At 45.0% G+C, this 18,855-nt stretch overlaps 14 non-coding genes across 14 annotated transcripts; all 14 read left to right on the top strand.

The window, feature by feature from the left end:
- Window positions 1-908: 908 nt before the first annotated feature.
- On the top strand, window positions 909-1,099 carry LOC141190295 (U2 spliceosomal RNA). Its single transcript, XR_012264323.1, has one exon. It is a non-coding gene; the product is annotated as a U2 spliceosomal RNA (small nuclear RNA).
- Window positions 1,100-2,220: 1,121 nt separating this feature from the next.
- Window positions 2,221-2,411, top strand: LOC141184987 (U2 spliceosomal RNA). Its single transcript, XR_012259691.1, has one exon. It is a non-coding gene; the product is annotated as a U2 spliceosomal RNA (small nuclear RNA).
- A 1,114-nt stretch (window positions 2,412-3,525) lies between these two features.
- LOC141190284 (U2 spliceosomal RNA) lies at window positions 3,526-3,716 on the top strand. The gene has a single exon (XR_012264312.1). It is a non-coding gene; the product is annotated as a U2 spliceosomal RNA (small nuclear RNA).
- Window positions 3,717-4,837: 1,121 nt separating this feature from the next.
- Window positions 4,838-5,028, top strand: LOC141190273 (U2 spliceosomal RNA). Its single transcript, XR_012264301.1, has one exon. It is a non-coding gene; the product is annotated as a U2 spliceosomal RNA (small nuclear RNA).
- Window positions 5,029-6,149: 1,121 nt separating this feature from the next.
- LOC141190261 (U2 spliceosomal RNA) lies at window positions 6,150-6,340 on the top strand. The gene has a single exon (XR_012264290.1). It is a non-coding gene; the product is annotated as a U2 spliceosomal RNA (small nuclear RNA).
- A 1,122-nt stretch (window positions 6,341-7,462) lies between these two features.
- On the top strand, window positions 7,463-7,653 carry LOC141190250 (U2 spliceosomal RNA). Its single transcript, XR_012264279.1, has one exon. It is a non-coding gene; the product is annotated as a U2 spliceosomal RNA (small nuclear RNA).
- A 1,121-nt stretch (window positions 7,654-8,774) lies between these two features.
- On the top strand, window positions 8,775-8,965 carry LOC141190239 (U2 spliceosomal RNA). The gene has a single exon (XR_012264268.1). It is a non-coding gene; the product is annotated as a U2 spliceosomal RNA (small nuclear RNA).
- Window positions 8,966-10,085: 1,120 nt separating this feature from the next.
- On the top strand, window positions 10,086-10,276 carry LOC141190228 (U2 spliceosomal RNA). Its single transcript, XR_012264257.1, has one exon. It is a non-coding gene; the product is annotated as a U2 spliceosomal RNA (small nuclear RNA).
- Window positions 10,277-11,398: 1,122 nt separating this feature from the next.
- On the top strand, window positions 11,399-11,589 carry LOC141190215 (U2 spliceosomal RNA). Its single transcript, XR_012264245.1, has one exon. It is a non-coding gene; the product is annotated as a U2 spliceosomal RNA (small nuclear RNA).
- A 1,120-nt stretch (window positions 11,590-12,709) lies between these two features.
- Window positions 12,710-12,900, top strand: LOC141190203 (U2 spliceosomal RNA). The gene has a single exon (XR_012264234.1). It is a non-coding gene; the product is annotated as a U2 spliceosomal RNA (small nuclear RNA).
- A 1,118-nt stretch (window positions 12,901-14,018) lies between these two features.
- Window positions 14,019-14,209, top strand: LOC141190192 (U2 spliceosomal RNA). Its single transcript, XR_012264223.1, has one exon. It is a non-coding gene; the product is annotated as a U2 spliceosomal RNA (small nuclear RNA).
- A 1,120-nt stretch (window positions 14,210-15,329) lies between these two features.
- On the top strand, window positions 15,330-15,520 carry LOC141190180 (U2 spliceosomal RNA). Its single transcript, XR_012264212.1, has one exon. It is a non-coding gene; the product is annotated as a U2 spliceosomal RNA (small nuclear RNA).
- A 1,128-nt stretch (window positions 15,521-16,648) lies between these two features.
- LOC141190169 (U2 spliceosomal RNA) lies at window positions 16,649-16,839 on the top strand. The gene has a single exon (XR_012264201.1). It is a non-coding gene; the product is annotated as a U2 spliceosomal RNA (small nuclear RNA).
- A 1,122-nt stretch (window positions 16,840-17,961) lies between these two features.
- On the top strand, window positions 17,962-18,152 carry LOC141190157 (U2 spliceosomal RNA). Its single transcript, XR_012264190.1, has one exon. It is a non-coding gene; the product is annotated as a U2 spliceosomal RNA (small nuclear RNA).
- The last annotated feature ends 703 nt before the right edge of the window (window positions 18,153-18,855 follow it).

Below are 18,855 nucleotides of genomic sequence, written 5' to 3'. Positions count from 1 at the left end.
TCTATCTAGCTCTCCCTCTATACTTCCTTTTGGATAAACAGACATATTAGGCAAGCATTTTGGAGCTTTCACCTAAATAACTACAGGTGGTGAGATAAGCTGCACAATATAATTGACCTTTCAGTATATTGTTGCACACACACCATCTATTTAGCAAATGCCCTTGTTATCAACAGCAGCCTTTTAAACTCACCTGAGCTAACAGGTATGTGAGCTGGTTACTCTGCTGCGCTTAAAATTTCTTTTTTGGTTTGCTACAATGCCTTTTCTGAAACGTTGTCTCCCTCTGCTGGAACACTGACTTCTTTCATTTAATGCCTGCAGACTATAAAAGAGAAACCAACCCAAAAAGTTTGGTTGATTAGTCTGTGGCATTCTTTTAAACTGTTGCTTATGGCGGTCTCTGTGAGCTTCTCAGTGACATTCAGCCATCCAGGTATCCCGCCTGCAGTAGACGGAATGTGGCAATGGAACGCTGGCTGCGCGTGTCATAATAGGCTCTGAGCCTTTATATACCTGCGCACAGCAGCAGCCACCTTCAGTCTGCTGCTGGACAGCCAGCAGCAGCAGCAGCAGGAGAGGTAATTAATCAGCAACCCTCCTGCTAAGGGTAGACAGCTGCTCGTTCCACCCCCCCCCCCGCCTTAATTGGTTCTCCTCCCTTCCAACGGTGTTGAGGCGGGTGGGAACAGCCGGGGGTTGAGGGTACTGTGCTAAAAGAGGTGGAGTTATGCAGATCTAAAACGCGTGGATTGCAGCAGCAAGCAGCAGCAAGCCGAAAAGTGCAGGCATGTGAGGGATCTAGAGGTTGACAGCATGTCTTCTTAACGGGAGTCCAGGTGGCCATCTCCACAAATGGACTTTTCAGAATCCTTGGGTGGCACCGTAGTCGGAAACCAATTCTGGTTATCGCTTCTCGGCCTTTTGGCTAAGATCAAGTGTAGTATCTGTTCTTATCAGTTTAATATCTGATACGTCCCCTATCTGGGGACCATATATTAAATGGATTTTTAGAACAGGGAGATGGAAAAAGAGCTTGCTCTGTCCACTCCACGCATTGACCTGGTATTGCAGTATCTCCAGGACCGGTGCACCCCTTCTTTAATGCAGTTTCTAAAATCAGAAAGAATTGAATTCAATGCTTTTTGTTCATTTTGCTTGTTTGTCGGATTTTGGGATGGACTCTTTGGCTTTGCTTTTCTTCTCCTCATTGGATTTTTCATGTTAAAAGTTGCAGAAGCCAGATGACAAGCTCATTTTGGTTCAACTTCAGCAACTGTGCATTGCATTGCCATGTAATGTAATGTAATGCAATGCTATCTATCTAGCTCTCCCTCTATACTTCCTTTTGGATAAACAGACATATTAGGCAAGCATTTTGGAGCTTTCACCTAAATAACTACAGGTGGTGAGATAAGCTGCACAATATAATTGACCTTTCAGTATATTGTTGCACACACACCATCTATTTAGCAAATGCCCTTGTTATCAACAGCAGCCTTTTAAACTCACCTGAGCTAACAGGTATGTGAGCTGGTTACTCTGCTGCGCTTAAAATTTCTTTTTTGGTTTGCTACAATGCCTTTTCTGAAACGTTGTCTCCCTCTGCTGGAACACTGACTTCTTTCATTTAATGCCTGCAGACTATAAAAGAGAAACCAACCCAAAAAGTTTGGTTGATTAGTCTGTGGCATTCTTTTAAACTGTTGCTTATGGCGGTCTCTGTGAGCTTCTCAGTGACATTCAGCCATCCAGGTATCCCGCCTGCAGTAGACGGAATGTGGCAATGGAACGCTGGCTGCGCGTGTCATAATAGGCTCTGAGCCTTTATATACCTGCGCACAGCAGCAGCCACCTTCAGTCTGCTGCTGGACAGCCAGCAGCAGCAGCAGCAGGAGAGGTAATTAATCAGCAACCCTCCTGCTAAGGGTAGACAGCTGCTCGTTCCACCCCCCCCCCCGCCTTAATTGGTTCTCCTCCCTTCCAACGGTGTTGAGGCGGGTGGGAACAGCCGGGGGTTGAGGGTACTGTGCTAAAAGAGGTGGAGTTATGCAGATCTAAAACGCGTGGATTGCAGCAGCAGCAAGCCGAAAAGTGCAGGCATGTGAGGGATCTAGAGGTTGACAGCATGTCTTCTTAACGGGAGTCCAGGTGGCCATCTCCACAAATGGACTTTTCAGAATCCTTGGGTGGCACCGTAGTCGGAAACCAATTCTGGTTATCGCTTCTCGGCCTTTTGGCTAAGATCAAGTGTAGTATCTGTTCTTATCAGTTTAATATCTGATACGTCCCCTATCTGAGGACCATATATTAAATGGATTTTTAGAACAGGGAGATGGAAAAAGAGCTTGCTCTGTCCACTCCACGCATTGACCTGGTATTGCAGTATCTCCAGGACCGGTGCACCCCTTCTATAATGCAGTTTCTAAAATCAGAAAGAATTGAATTCAATGCTTTTTGTTCATTTTGCTTGTTTGTCGGATTTTGCGATGGACACTTTGGCTTTGCTTTTCTTCTCCTCATTGGATTTTTCATGTTAAAAGTTGCAGAAGCCAGATGACAAGCTCATTTTGGTTCAACTTCAGCAACTGTGCATTGCATTGCCATGTAATGTAATGTAATGCAATGCTATCTATCTAGCTCTCCCTCTATACTTCCTTTTGGATAAACAGACATATTAGGCAAGCATTTTGGAGCTTTCACCTAAATAACTACAGGTGGTGAGATAAGCTGCACAATATAATTGACCTTTCAGTATATTGTTGCACACACACCATCTATTTAGCAAATGCCCTTGTTATCAACAGCAGCCTTTTAAACTCACCTGAGCTAACAGGTATGTGAGCTGGTTACTCTGCTGCGCTTAAAATTTCTTTTTTGGTTTGCTACAATGCCTTTTCTGAAACGTTGTCTCCCTCTGCTGGAACACTGACTTCTTTCATTTAATGCCTGCAGACTATAAAAGAGAAACCAACCCAAAAAGTTTGGTTGATTAGTCTGTGGCATTCTTTTAAACTGTTGCTTATGGCGGTCTCTGTGAGCTTCTCAGTGACATTCAGCCATCCAGGTATCCCGCCTGCAGTAGATGGAATGTGGCAATGGAACGCTGGCTGCGCGTGTCATAATAGGCTCTGAGCCTTTATATACCTGCGCACAGCAGCAGCCACCTTCAGTCTGCTGCTGGACAGCCAGCAGCAGCAGGAGAGGTAATTAATCAGCAACCCTCCTGCTAAGGGTAGACAGCTGCTCGTTCCACCACCCCCCCGCCTTAATTGGTTCTCCTCCCTTCCAACGGTGTTGAGGCGGGTGGGAACAGCCGGGGGTTGAGGGTACTGTGCTAAAAGAGGTGGAGTTATGCAGATCTAAAACGCGTGGATTGCAGCAGCAGCAAGCCGAAAAGTGCAGGCATGTGAGGGATCTAGAGGTTGACAGCATGTCTTCTTAACGGGAGTCCAGGTGGCCATCTCCACAAATGGACTTTTCAGAATCCTTGGGTGGCACCGTAGTCGGAAACCAATTCTGGTTATCGCTTCTCGGCCTTTTGGCTAAGATCAAGTGTAGTATCTGTTCTTATCAGTTTAATATCTGATACGTCCCCTATCTGGGGACCATATATTAAATGGATTTTTAGAACAGGGAGATGGAAAAAGAGCTTGCTCTGTCCACTCCACGCATTGACCTGGTATTGCAGTATCTCCAGGACCGGTGCACCCCTTCTTTAATGCAGTTTCTAAAATCAGAAAGAATTGAATTCAATGCTTTTTGTTCATTTTGCTTGTTTGTCGGATTTTGGGATGGACTCTTTGGCTTTGCTTTTCTTCTCCTCATTGGATTTTTCATGTTAAAAGTTGCAGAAGCCAGATGACAAGCTCATTTTGGTTCAACTTCAGCAACTGTGCATTGCATTGCCATGTAATGTAATGTAATGCAATGCTATCTATCTAGCTCTCCCTCTATACTTCCTTTTGGATAAACAGACATATTAGGCAAGCATTTTGGAGCTTTCACCTAAATAACTACAGGTGGTGAGATAAGCTGCACAATATAATTGACCTTTCAGTATATTGTTGCACACACACCATCTATTTAGCAAATGCCCTTGTTATCAACAGCAGCCTTTTAAACTCACCTGAGCTAACAGGTATGTGAGCTGGTTACTCTGCTGCGCTTAAAATTTCTTTTTTGGTTTGCTACAATGCCTTTTCTGAAACGTTGTCTCCCTCTGCTGGAACACTGACTTCTTTCATTTAATGCCTGCAGACTATAAAAGAGAAACCAACCCAAAAAGTTTGGTTGATTAGTCTGTGGCATTCTTTTAAACTGTTGCTTATGGCGGTCTCTGTGAGCTTCTCAGTGACATTCAGCCATCCAGGTATCCCGCCTGCAGTAGACGGAATGTGGCAATGGAACGCTGGCTGCGCGTGTCATAATAGGCTCTGAGCCTTTATATACCTGCGCACAGCAGCAGCCACCTTCAGTCTGCTGCTGGACAGCCAGCAGCAGCAGCAGCAGGAGAGGTAATTAATCAGCAACCCTCCTGCTAAGGGTAGACAGCTGCTCGTTCCACCCCCCCCCCCGCCTTAATTGGTTCTCCTCCCTTCCAACGGTGTTGAGGCGGGTGGGAACAGCCGGGGGTTGAGGGTACTGTGCTAAAAGAGGTGGAGTTATGCAGATCTAAAACGCGTGGATTGCAGCAGCAGCAAGCCGAAAAGTGCAGGCATGTGAGGGATCTAGAGGTTGACAGCATGTCTTCTTAACGGGAGTCCAGGTGGCCATCTCCACAAATGGACTTTTCAGAATCCTTGGGTGGCACCGTAGTCGGAAACCAATTCTGGTTATCGCTTCTCGGCCTTTTGGCTAAGATCAAGTGTAGTATCTGTTCTTATCAGTTTAATATCTGATACGTCCCCTATCTGGGGACCATATATTAAATGGATTTTTAGAACAGGGAGATGGAAAAAGAGCTTGCTCTGTCCACTCCACGCATTGACCTGGTATTGCAGTATCTCCAGGACCGGTGCACCCCTTCTTTAATGCAGTTTCTAAAATCAGAAAGAATTGAATTCAATGCTTTTTGTTCATTTTGCTTGTTTGTCGGATTTTGGGATGGACTCTTTGGCTTTGCTTTTCTTCTCCTCATTGGATTTTTCATGTTAAAAGTTGCAGAAGCCAGATGACAAGCTCATTTTGGTTCAACTTCAGCAACTGTGCATTGCATTGCCATGTAATGTAATGTAATGCAATGCTATCTATCTAGCTCTCCCTCTATACTTCCTTTTGGATAAACAGACATATTAGGCAAGCATTTTGGAGCTTTCACCTAAATAACTACAGGTGGTGAGATAAGCTGCACAATATAATTGACCTTTCAGTATATTGTTGCACACACACCATCTATTTAGCAAATGCCCTTGTTATCAACAGCAGCCTTTTAAACTCACCTGAGCTAACAGGTATGTGAGCTGGTTACTCTGCTGCGCTTAAAATTTCTTTTTTGGTTTGCTACAATGCCTTTTCTGAAACGTTGTCTCCCTCTGCTGGAACACTGACTTCTTTCATTTAATGCCTGCAGACTATAAAAGAGAAACCAACCCAAAAAGTTTGGTTGATTAGTCTGTGGCATTCTTTTAAACTGTTGCTTATGGCGGTCTCTGTGAGCTTCTCAGTGACATTCAGCCATCCAGGTATCCCGCCTTCAGTAGACGGAATGTGGCAATGGAACGCTGGCTGCGCGTGTCATAATAGGCTCTGAGCCTTTATATACCTGCGCACATCAGCAGCCACCTTCAGTCTGCTGCTGGACAGCCAGCAGCAGCAGCAGCAGGAGAGGTAATTAATCAGCAACCCTCCTGCTAAGGGTAGACAGCTGCTCGTTCCACCCCCCCCCCCGCCTTAATTGGTTCTCCTCCCTTCCAACGGTGTTGAGGCGGGTGGGAACAGCCGGGGGTTGAGGGTACTGTGCTAAAAGAGGTGGAGTTATGCAGATCTAAAACGCGTGGATTGCAGCAGCAGCAAGCCGAAAAGTGCAGGCATGTGAGGGATCTAGAGGTTGACAGCATGTCTTCTTAACGGGAGTCCAGGTGGCCATCTCCACAAATGGACTTTTCAGAATCCTTGGGTGGCACCGTAGTCGGAAACCAATTCTGGTTATCGCTTCTCGGCCTTTTGGCTAAGATCAAGTGTAGTATCTGTTCTTATCAGTTTAATATCTGATACGTCCCCTATCTGGGGACCATATATTAAATGGATTTTTAGAACAGGGAGATGGAAAAAGAGCTTGCTCTGTCCACTCCACGCATTGACCTGGTATTGCAGTATCTCCAGGACCGGTGCACCCCTTCTTTAATGCAGTTTCTAAAATCAGAAAGAATTGAATTCAATGCTTTTTGTTCATTTTGCTTGTTTGTCGGATTTTGGGATGGACTCTTTGGCTTTGCTTTTCTTCTCCTCATTGGATTTTTCATGTTAAAAGTTGCAGAAGCCAGATGACAAGCTCATTTTGGTTCAACTTCAGCAACTGTGCATTGCATTGCCATGTAATGTAATGTAATGCAATGCTATCTATCTAGCTCTCCCTCTATACTTCCTTTTGGATAAACAGACATATTAGGCAAGCATTTTGGAGCTTTCACCTAAATAACTACAGGTGGTGAGATAAGCTGCACAATATAATTGACCTTTCAGTATATTGTTGCACACACACCATCTATTTAGCAAATGCCCTTGTTATCAACAGCAGCCTTTTAAACTCACCTGAGCTAACAGGTATGTGAGCTGGTTACTCTGCTGCGCTTAAAATTTCTTTTTTGGTTTGCTACAATGCCTTTTCTGAAACGTTGTCTCCCTCTGCTGGAACACTGACTTCTTTCATTTAATGCCTGCAGACTATAAAAGAGAAACCAACCCAAAAAGTTTGGTTGATTAGTCTGTGGCATTCTTTTAAACTGTTGCTTATGGCGGTCTCTGTGAGCTTCTCAGTGACATTCAGCCATCCAGGTATCCCGCCTGCAGTAGACGGAATGTGGCAATGGAACGCTGGCTGCGCGTGTCATAATAGGCTCTGAGCCTTTATATACCTGCGCACAGCAGCAGCCACCTTCAGTCTGCTGCTGGACAGCCAGCAGCAGCAGCAGCAGGAGAGGTAATTAATCAGCAACCCTCCTGCTAAGGGTAGACAGCTGCTCGTTCCACCCCCCCCCCCCGCCTTAATTGGTTCTCCTCCCTTCCAACGGTGTTGAGGCGGGTGGGAACAGCCGGGGGTTGAGGGTACTGTGCTAAAAGAGGTGGAGTTATGCAGATCTAAAACGCGTGGATTGCAGCAGCAGCAAGCCGAAAAGTGCAGGCATGTGAGGGATCTAGAGGTTGACAGCATGTCTTCTTAACGGGAGTCCAGGTGGCCATCTCCACAAATGGACTTTTCAGAATCCTTGGGTGGCACCGTAGTCGGAAACCAATTCTGGTTATCGCTTCTCGGCCTTTTGGCTAAGATCAAGTGTAGTATCTGTTCTTATCAGTTTAATATCTGATACGTCCCCTATCTGGGGACCATATATTAAATGGATTTTTAGAACAGGGAGATGGAAAAAGAGCTTGCTCTGTCCACTCCACGCATTGACCTGGTATTGCAGTATCTCCAGGACCGGTGCACCCCTTCTTTAATGCAGTTTCTAAAATCAGAAAGAATTGAATTCAATGCTTTTTGTTCATTTTGCTTGTTTGTCGGATTTTGGGATGGACTCTTTGGCTTTGCTTTTCTTCTCCTCATTGGATTTTTCATGTTAAAAGTTGCAGAAGCCAGATGACAAGCTCATTTTGGTTAAACTTCAGCAACTGTGCATTGCATTGCCATGTAATGTAATGTAATGCAATGCTATCTATCTAGCTCTCCCTCTATACTTCCTTTTGGATAAACAGACATATTAGGCAAGCATTTTGGAGCTTTCACCTAAATAACTACAGGTGGTGAGATAAGCTGCACAATATAATTGACCTTTCAGTATATTGTTGCACACACACCATCTATTTAGCAAATGCCCTTGTTATCAACAGCAGCCTTTTAAACTCACCTGAGCTAACAGGTATGTGAGCTGGTTACTCTGCTGCGCTTAAAATTTCTTTTTTGGTTTGCTACAATGCCTTTTCTGAAACGTTGTCTCCCTCTGCTGGAACACTGACTTCTTTCATTTAATGCCTGCAGACTATAAAAGAGAAACCAACCCAAAAAGTTTGGTTGATTAGTCTGTGGCATTCTTTTAAACTGTTGCTTATGGCGGTCTCTGTGAGCTTCTCAGTGACATTCAGCCATCCAGGTATCCCGCCTGCAGTAGACGGAATGTGGCAATGGAACGCTGGCTGCGCGTGTCATAATAGGCTCTGAGCCTTTATATACCTGCGCACAGCAGTAGCCACCTTCAGTCTGCTGCTGGACAGCCAGCAGCAGCAGCAGCAGGAGAGGTAATTAATCAGCAACCCTCCTGCTAAGGGTAGACAGCTGCTCGTTCCACCCCCCCCCCGCCTTAATTGGTTCTCCTCCCTTCCAACGGTTGTTGAGGCGGGTGGGAACAGCCGGGGGTTGAGGGTACTGTGCTAAAAGAGGTGGAGTTATGCAGATCTAAAACGCGTGGATTGCAGCAGCAGCAAGCCGAAAAGTGCAGGCATGTGAGGGATCTAGAGGTTGACAGCATGTCTTCTTAACGGGAGTCCAGGTGGCCATCTCCACAAATGGACTTTTCAGAATCCTTGGGTGGCACCGTAGTCGGAAACCAATTCTGGTTATCGCTTCTCGGCCTTTTGGCTAAGATCAAGTGTAGTATCTGTTCTTATCAGTTTAATATCTGATACGTCCCCTATCTGGGGACCATATATTAAATGGATTTTTAGAACAGGGAGATGGAAAAAGAGCTTGCTCTGTCCACTCCACGCATTGACCTGGTATTGCAGTATCTCCAGGACCGGTGCACCCCTTCTTTAATGCAGTTTCTAAAATCAGAAAGAATTGAATTCAATGCTTTTTGTTCATTTTGCTTGTTTGTCGGATTTTGGGATGGACTCTTTGGCTTTGCTTTTCTTCTCCTCATTGGATTTTTCATGTTAAAAGTTGCAGAAGCCAGATGACAAGCTCATTTTGGTTCAACTTCAGTAACTGTGCATTGCATTGCCATGTAATGTAATGTAATGCAATGCTATCTATCTAGCTCTCCCTCTATACTTCCTTTTGGATAAACAGACATATTAGGCAAGCATTTTGGAGCTTTCACCTAAATAACTACAGGTGGTGAGATAAGCTGCACAATATAATTGACCTTTCAGTATATTGTTGCACACACACCATCTATTTAGCAAATGCCCTTGTTATCAACAGCAGCCTTTTAAACTCACCTGAGCTAACAGGTATGTGAGCTGGTTACTCTGCTGCGCTTAAAATTTCTTTTTTGGTTTGCTACAATGCCTTTTCTGAAACGTTGTCTCCCTCTGCTGGAACACTGACTTCTTTCATTTAATGCCTGCAGACTATAAAAGAGAAACCAACCCAAAAAGTTTGGTTGATTAGTCTGTGGCATTCTTTTAAACTGTTGCTTATGGCGGTCTCTGTGAGCTTCTCAGTGACATTCAGCCATCCAGGTATCCCGCCTGCAGTAGACGGAATGTGGCAATGGAACGCTGGCTGCGCGTGTCATAATAGGCTCTGAGCCTTTATATACCTGCGCACAGCAGCAGCCACCTTCAGTCTGCTGCTGGACAGCCAGCAGCAGCAGCAGCAGGAGAGGTAATTAATCAGCAACCCTCCTGCTAAGGGTAGACAGCTGCTCGTTCCACCCCCCCCCCGCCTTAATTGGTTCTCCTCCCTTCCAACGGTGTTGAGGCGGGTGGGAACAGCCGGGGGTTGAGGGTACTGTGCTAAAAGAGGTGGAGTTATGCAGATCTAAAACGCGTGGATTGCAGCAGCAGCAAGCCGAAAAGTGCAGGCATGTGAGGGATCTAGAGGTTGACAGCATGTCTTCTTAACGGGAGTCCAGGTGGCCATCTCCACAAATGGACTTTTCAGAATCCTTGGGTGGCACCGTAGTCGGAAACCAATTCTGGTTATCGCTTCTCGGCCTTTTGGCTAAGATCAAGTGTAGTATCTGTTCTTATCAGTTTAATATCTGATACGTCCCCTATCTGGGGACCATATATTAAATGGATTTTTAGAACAGGGAGATGGAAAAAGAGCTTGCTCTGTCCACTCCACGCATTGACCTGGTATTGCAGTATCTCCAGGACCGGTGCACCCCTTCTTTAATGCAGTTTCTAAAATCAGAAAGAATTGAATTCAATGCTTTTTGTTCATTTTGCTTGTTTGTCGGATTTTGGGATGGACTCTTTGGCTTTGCTTTTCTTCTCCTCATTGGATTTTTCATGTTAAAAGTTGCAGAAGCCAGATGACAAGCTCATTTTGGTTAAACTTCAGCAACTGTGCATTGCATTGCCATGTAATGTAATGTAATGCAATGCTATCTATCTAGCTCTCCCTCTATACTTCCTTTTGGATAAACAGACATATTAGGCAAGCATTTTGGAGCTTTCACCTAAATAACTACAGGTGGTGAGATAAGCTGCACAATATAATTGACCTTTCAGTATATTGTTGCACACACACCATCTATTTAGCAAATGCCCTTGTTATCAACAGCAGCCTTTTAAACTCACCTGAGCTAACAGGTATGTGAGCTGGTTACTCTGCTGCGCTTAAAATTTCTTTTTTGGTTTGCTACAATGCCTTTTCTGAAACGTTGTCTCCCTCTGCTGGAACACTGACTTCTTTCATTTAATGCCTGCAGACTATAAAAGAGAAACCAACCCAAAAAGTTTGGTTGATTAGTCTGTGGCATTCTTTTAAACTGTTGCTTATGGCGGTCTCTGTGAGCTTCTCAGTGACATTCAGCCATCCAGGTATCCCGCCTGCAGTAGACGGAATGTGGCAATGGAACGCTGGCTGCGCGTGTCATAATAGGCTCTGAGCCTTTATATACCTGCGCACAGCAGTAGCCACCTTCAGTCTGCTGCTGGACAGCCAGCAGCAGCAGGAGCAGGAGAGGTAATTAATCAGCAACCCTCCTGCTAAGGGTAGACAGCTGCTCGTTCCACCCCCCCCCACCGCCTTAATTGGTTCTCCTCCCTTCCAACGGTGTTGAGGCGGGTGGGAACAGCCGGGGGTTGAGGGTACTGTGCTAAAAGAGGTGGAGTTATGCAGATCTAAAACGCGTGGATTGCAGCAGCAGCAAGCCGAAAAGTGCAGGCATGTGAGGGATCTAGAGGTTGACAGCATGTCTTCTTAACGGGAGTCCAGGTGGCCATCTCCACAAATGGACTTTTCAGAATCCTTGGGTGGCACCGTAGTCGGAAACCAATTCTGGTTATCGCTTCTCGGCCTTTTGGCTAAGATCAAGTGTAGTATCTGTTCTTATCAGTTTAATATCTGATACGTCCCCTATCTGGGGACCATATATTAAATGGATTTTTAGAACAGGGAGATGGAAAAAGAGCTTGCTCTGTCCACTCCACGCATTGACCTGGTATTGCAGTATCTCCAGGACCGGTGCACCCCTTCTTTAATGCAGTTTCTAAAATCAGAAAGAATTGAATTCAATGCTTTTTGTTCATTTTGCTTGTTTGTCGGATTTTGGGATGGACTCTTTGGCTTTGCTTTTCTTCTCCTCATTGGATTTTTCATGTTAAAAGTTGCAGAAGCCAGATGACAAGCTCATTTTGGTTCAACTTCAGCAACTGTGCATTGCATTGCCATGTAATGTAATGTAATGCAATGCTATCTATCTAGCTCTCCCTCTATACTTCCTTTTGGATAAACAGACATATTAGGTAAGCATTTTGGAGCTTTCACCTAAATAACTACAGGTGGTGAGATAAGCTGCACAATATAATTGACCTTTCAGTATATTGTTGCACACACACCATCTATTTAGCAAATGCCCTTGTTATCAACAGCAGCCTTTTAAACTCACCTGAGCTAACAGGTATGTGAGCTGGTTACTCTGCTGCGCTTAAAATTTCTTTTTTGGTTTGCTACAATGCCTTTTCTGAAGCGTTGTCTCCCTCTGCTGGAACACTGACTTCTTTCATTTAATGCCTGCAGACTATAAAAGAGAAACCAACCCAAAAAGTTTGGTTGATTAGTCTGTGGCATTCTTTTAAACTGTTGCTTATGGCGGTCTCTGTGAGCTTCTCAGTGACATTCAGCCATCCAGGTATCCCGCCTGCAGTAGACGGAATGTGGCAATGGAACGCTGGCTGCGCGTGTCATAATAGGCTCTGAGCCTTTATATACCTGCGCACAGCAGTAGCCACCTTCAGTCTGCTGCTGGACAGCCAGCAGCAGCAGCAGCAGGAGAGGTAATTAATCAGCAACCCTCCTGCTAAGGGTAGACAGCTGCTCGTTCCACCCCCCCCCCGCCTTAATTGGTTCTCCTCCCTTCCAACGGTGTTGAGGCGGGTGGGAACAGCCGGGGGTTGAGGGTACTGTGCTAAAAGAGGTGGAGTTATGCAGATCTAAAACGCGTGGATTGCAGCAGCAGCAAGCCGAAAAGTGCAGGCATGTGAGGGATCTAGAGGTTGACAGCATGTCTTCTTAACGGGAGTCCAGGTGGCCATCTCCACAAATGGACTTTTCAGAATCCTTGGGTGGCACCGTAGTCGGAAACCAATTCTGGTTATCGCTTCTCGGCCTTTTGGCTAAGATCAAGTGTAGTATCTGTTCTTATCAGTTTAATATCTGATACGTCCCCTATCTGGGGACCATATATTAAATGGATTTTTAGAACAGGGAGATGGAAAAAGAGCTTGCTCTGTCCACTCCACGCATTGACCTGGTATTGCAGTATCTCCAGGACCGGTGCACCCCTTCTTTAATGCAGTTTCTAAAATCAGAAAGAATTGAATTCAATGCTTTTTGTTCATTTTGCTTGTTTGTCGGATTTTGGGATGGACTCTTTGGCTTTGCTTTTCTTCTCCTCATTGGATTTTTCATGTTAAAAGTTGCAGAAGCCAGATGACAAGCTCATTTTGGTTCAACTTCAGCAACTGTGCATTGCATTGCCATGTAATGTAATGTAATGCAATGCTATCTATCTAGCTCTCCCTCTATACTTCCTTTTGGATAAACAGACATATTAGGCAAGCATTTTGGAGCTTTCACCTAAATAACTACAGGTGGTGAGATAAGCTGCACAATATAATTGACCTTTCAGTATATTGTTGCACACACACCATCTATTTAGCAAATGCCCTTGTTATCAACAGCAGCCTTTTAAACTCACCTGAGCTAACAGGTATGTGAGCTGGTTACTCTGCTGCGCTTAAAATTTCTTTTTTGGTTTGCTACAATGCCTTTTCTGAAACGTTGTCTCCCTCTGCTGGAACACTGACTTCTTTCATTTAATGCCTGCAGACTATAAAAGAGAAACCAACCCAAAAAGTTTGGTTGATTAGTCTGTGGCATTCTTTTAAACTGTTGCTTATGGCGGTCTCTGTGAGCTTCTCAGTGACATTCAGCCATCCAGGTATCCCGCCTGCAGTAGACGGAATGTGGCAATGGAACGCTGGCTGCGCGTGTCATAATAGGCTCTGAGCCTTTATATACCTGCGCACAGCAGCAGCCACCTTCAGTCTGCTGCTGGACAGCCAGCAGCAGCAGCAGGAGAGGTAATTAATCAGCAACCCTCCTGCTAAGGGTAGACAGCTGCTCGTTCCACCCCCCCCCCCGCCTTAATTGGTTCTCCTCCCTTCCAACGGTGTTGAGGCGGGTGGGAACAGCCGGGGGTTGAGGGTACTGTGCTAAAAGAGGTGGAGTTATGCAGATCTAAAACGCGTGGATTGCAGCAGCAGCAAGCCGAAAAGTGCAGGCATGTGAGGGATCTAGAGGTTGACAGCATGTCTTCTTAACGGGAGTCCAGGTGGCCATCTCCACAAATGGACTTTTCAGAATCCTTGGGTGGCACCGTAGTCGGAAACCAATTCTGGTTATCGCTTCTCGGCCTTTTGGCTAAGATCAAGTGTAGTATCTGTTCTTATCAGTTTAATATCTGATACGTCCCCTATCTGGGGACCATATATTAAATGGATTTTTAGAACAGGGAGATGGAAAAAGAGCTTGCTCTGTCCACTCCACGCATTGACCTGGTATTGCAGTATCTCCAGGACCGGTGCACCCCTTCTTTAATGCAGTTTCTAAAATCAGAAAGAATTGAATTCAATGCTTTTTGTTCATTTTGCTTGTTTGTCGGATTTTGGGATGGACTCTTTGGCTTTGCTTTTCTTCTCCTCATTGGATTTTTCATGTTAAAAGTTGCAGAAGCCAGATGACAAGCTCATTTTGGTTCAACTTCAGCAACTGTGCATTGCATTGCCATGTAATGTAATGTAATGCAATGCTATCTATCTAGCTCTCCCTCTATACTTCCTTTTGGATAAACAGACATATTAGGCAAGCATTTTGGAGCTTTCACCTAAATAACTACAGGTGGTGAGATAAGCTGCACAATATAATTGACCTTTCAGTATATTGTTGCACACACACCATCTATTTAGCAAATGCCCTTGTTATCAACAGCAGCCTTTTAAACTCACCTGAGCTATCAGGTATGTGAGCTGGTTACTCTGCTGCGCTTAAAATTTCTTTTTTGGTTTGCTACAATGCCTTTTCTGAAACGTTGTCTCCCTCTGCTGGAACACTGACTTCTTTCATTTAATGCCTGCAGACTATAAAAGAGAAACCAACCCAAAAAGTTTGGTTGATTAGTCTGTGGCATTCTTTTAAACTGTTGCTTATGGCGGTCTCTGTGAGCTTCTCAGTGACATTCAGCCATCCAGGTATCCCGCCTGCAGTAGACGGAATGTGGCAATGGAACGCTGGCTGCGCGTGTCATAATAGGCTCTGAGCCTTTATATACCTGCGCACAGCAGCAGCCACCTTCAGTCTGCTGCTGGACAGCCAGCAGCAGCAGCAGCAGGAGAGGTAATTAATCAGCAACCCTCCTGCTAAGGGTAGACAGCTGCTCGTTCCACCCCCCCCCCGCCTTAATTGGTTCTCCTCCCTTCCAACGGTGTTGAGGCGGGTGGGAACAGCCGGGGGTTGAGGGTACTGTGCTAAAAGAGGTGGAGTTATGCAGATCTAAAACGCGTGGATTGCAGCAGCAGCAAGCCGAAAAGTGCAGGCATGTGAGGGATCTAGAGGTTGACAGCATGTCTTCTTAACGGGAGTCCAGGTGGCCATCTCCACAAATGGACTTTTCAGAATCCTTGGGTGGCACCGTAGTCGGAAACCAATTCTGGTTATCGCTTCTCGGCCTTTTGGCTAAGATCAAGTGTAGTATCTGTTCTTATCAGTTTAATATCTGATACGTCCCCTATCTGGGGACCATATATTAAATGGATTTTTAGAACAGGGAGATGGAAAAAGAGCTTGCTCTGTCCACTCCACGCATTGACCTGGTATTGCAGTATCTCCAGGACCGGTGCACCCCTTCTTTAATGCAGTTTCTAAAATCAGAAAGAATTGAATTCAATGCTTTTTGTTCATTTTGCTTGTTTGTCGGATTTTGGGATGGACTCTTTGGCTTTGCTTTTCTTCTCCTCATTGGATTTTTCATGTTAAAAGTTGCAGAAGCCAGATGACAAGCTCATTTTGGTTCAACTTCAGCAACTGTGCATTGCATTGCCATGTAATGTAATGTAATGCAATGCTATCTATCTAGCTCTCCCTCTATACTTCCTTTTGGATAAACAGACATATTAGGCAAGCATTTTGGAGCTTTCACCTAAATAACTACAGGTGGTGAGATAAGCTGCACAATATAATTGACCTTTCAGTATATTGTTGCACACACACCATCTATTTAGCAAATGCCCTTGTTATCAACAGCAGCCTTTTAAACTCACCTGAGCTAACAGGTATGTGAGCTGGTTACTCTGCTGCGCTTAAAATTTCTTTTTTGGTTTGCTACAATGCCTTTTCTGAAACGTTGTCTCCCTCTGCTGGAACACTGACTTCTTTCATTTAATGCCTGCAGACTATAAAAGAGAAACCAACCCAAAAAGTTTGGTTGATTAGTCTGTGGCATTCTTTTAAACTGTTGCTTATGGCGGTCTCTGTGAGCTTCTCAGTGACATTCAGCCATCCAGGTATCCCGCCTGCAGTAGACGGAATGTGGCAATGGAACGCTGGCTGCGCGTGTCATAATAGGCTCTGAGCCTTTATATACCTGCGCACAGCAGCAGCCACCTTCAGTCTGCTGCTGGACAGCCAGCAGCAGCAGCAGCAGGAGAGGTAATTAATCAGCAACCCTCCTGCTAAGGGTAGACAGCTGCTCGTTCCACCCCCCCCCCCGCCTTAATTGGTTCTCCTCCCTTCCAACGGTGTTGAGGCGGGTGGGAACAGCCGGGGGTTGAGGGTACTGTGCTAAAAGAGGTGGAGTTATGCAGATCTAAAACGCGTGGATTGCAGCAGCAAGCAGCAGCAAGCCGAAAAGTGCAGGCATGTGAGGGATCTAGAGGTTGACAGCATGTCTTCTTAACGGGAGTCCAGGTGGCCATCTCCACAAATGGACTTTTCAGAATCCTTGGGTGGCACCGTAGTCGGAAACCAATTCTGGTTATCGCTTCTCGGCCTTTTGGCTAAGATCAAGTGTAGTATCTGTTCTTATCAGTTTAATATCTGATACGTCCCCTATCTGGGGACCATATATTAAATGGATTTTTAGAACAGGGAGATGGAAAAAGAGCTTGCTCTGTCCACTCCACGCATTGACCTGGTATTGCAGTATCTCCAGGACCGGTGCACCCCTTCTTTAATGCAGTTTCTAAAATCAGAAAGAATTGAATTCAATGCTTTTTGTTCATTTTGCTTGTTTGTCGGATTTTGGGATGGACTCTTTGGCTTTGCTTTTCTTCTCCTCATTGGATTTTTCATGTTAAAAGTTGCAGAAGCCAGATGACAAGCTCATTTTGGTTAAACTTCAGCAACTGTGCATTGCATTGCCATGTAATGTAATGTAATGCAATGCTATCTATCTAGCTCTCCCTCTATACTTCCTTTTGGATAAACAGACATATTAGGCAAGCATTTTGGAGCTTTCACCTAAATAACTACAGGTGGTGAGATAAGCTGCACAATATAATTGACCTTTCAGTATATTGTTGCACACACACCATCTATTTAGCAAATGCCCTTGTTATCAACAGCAGCCTTTTAAACTCACCTGAGCTAACAGGTATGTGAGCTGGTTACTCTGCTGCGCTTAAAATTTCTTTTTTGGTTTGCTACAATGCCTTTTCTGAAACGTTGTCTCCCTCTGCTGGAACACTGACTTCTTTCATTTAATGCCTGCAGACTATAAAAGAGAAACCAACCCAAAAAGTTTGGTTGATTAGTCTGTGGCATTCTTTTAAACTGTTGCTTATGGCGGTCTCTGTGAGCTTCTCAGTGACATTCAGCCATCCAGGTATCCCGCCTGCAGTAGACGGAATGTGGCAATGGAACGCTGGCTGCGCGTGTCATAATAGGCTCTGAGCCTTTATATACCTGCGCACAGCAGTAGCCACCTTCAGTCTGCTGCTGGACAGCCAGCAGCAGCAGGAGCAGGAGAGGTAATTAATCAGCAACCCTCCTGCTAAGGGTAGACAGCTGCTCGTTCCACCCCCCCCCACCGCCTTAATTGGTTCTCCTCCCTTCCAACGGTGTTGAGGCGGGTGGGAACAGCCGGGGGTTGAGGGTACTGTGCTAAAAGAGGTGGAGTTATGCAGATCTAAAACGCGTGGATTGCAGCAGCAGCAAGCCGAAAAGTGCAGGCATGTGAGGGATCTAGAGGTTGACAGCATGTCTTCTTAACGGGAGTCCAGGTGGCCATCTCCACAAATGGACTTTTCAGAATCCTTGGGTGGCACCGTAGTCGGAAACCAATTCTGGTTATCGCTTCTCGGCCTTTTGGCTAAGATCAAGTGTAGTATCTGTTCTTATCAGTTTAATATCTGATACGTCCCCTATCTGGGGACCATATATTAAATGGATTTTTAGAACAGGGAGATGGAAAAAGAGCTTGCTCTGTCCACTCCACGCATTGACCTGGTATTGCAGTATCTCCAGGACCGGTGCACCCCTTCTTTAATGCAGTTTCTAAAATCAGAAAGAATTGAATTCAATGCTTTTTGTTCATTTTGCTTGTTTGTCGGATTTTGGGATGGACTCTTTGGCTTTGCTTTTCTTCTCCTCATTGGATTTTTCATGTTAAAAGTTGCAGAAGCCAGATGACAAGCTCATTTTGGTTCAACTTCAGCAACTGTGCATTGCATTGCCATGTAATGTAATGTAATGCAATGCTATCTATCTAGCTCTCCCTCTATACTTCCTTTTGGATAAACAGACATATTAGGTAAGCATTTTGGAGCTTTCACCTAAATAACTACAGGTGGTGAGATAAGCTGCACAATATAATTGACCTTTCAGTATATTGTTGCACACACACCATCTATTTAGCAAATGCCCTTGTTATCAACAGCAGCCTTTTAAACTCACCTGAGCTAACAGGTATGTGAGCTGGTTACTCTGCTGCGCTTAAAATTTCTTTTTTGGTTTGCTACAATGCCTTTTCTGAAGCGTTGTCTCCCTCTGCTGGAACACTGACTTCTTTCATTTAATGCCTGCAGACTATAAAAGAGAAACCAACCCAAAAAGTTTGGTTGATTAGTCTGTGGCATTCTTTTAAACTGTTGCTTATGGCGGTCTCTGTGAGCTTCTCAGTGACATTCAGCCATCCAGGTATCCCGCCTGCAGTAGACGGAATGTGGCAATGGAACGCTGGCTGC

This window comes from Phyllobates terribilis, unplaced genomic scaffold, assembly GCF_046119375.1.
Source record: "Phyllobates terribilis strain yellow unplaced genomic scaffold, ASM4611937v1 Scaffold_40__1_contigs__length_11209783, whole genome shotgun sequence".
Taxonomy (NCBI): Eukaryota; Metazoa; Chordata; class Amphibia; order Anura; family Dendrobatidae; genus Phyllobates; species Phyllobates terribilis.
Note: the sequence above shows the minus strand (reverse complement) of the source record. Positions and strands in the feature narration are given on the sequence as shown.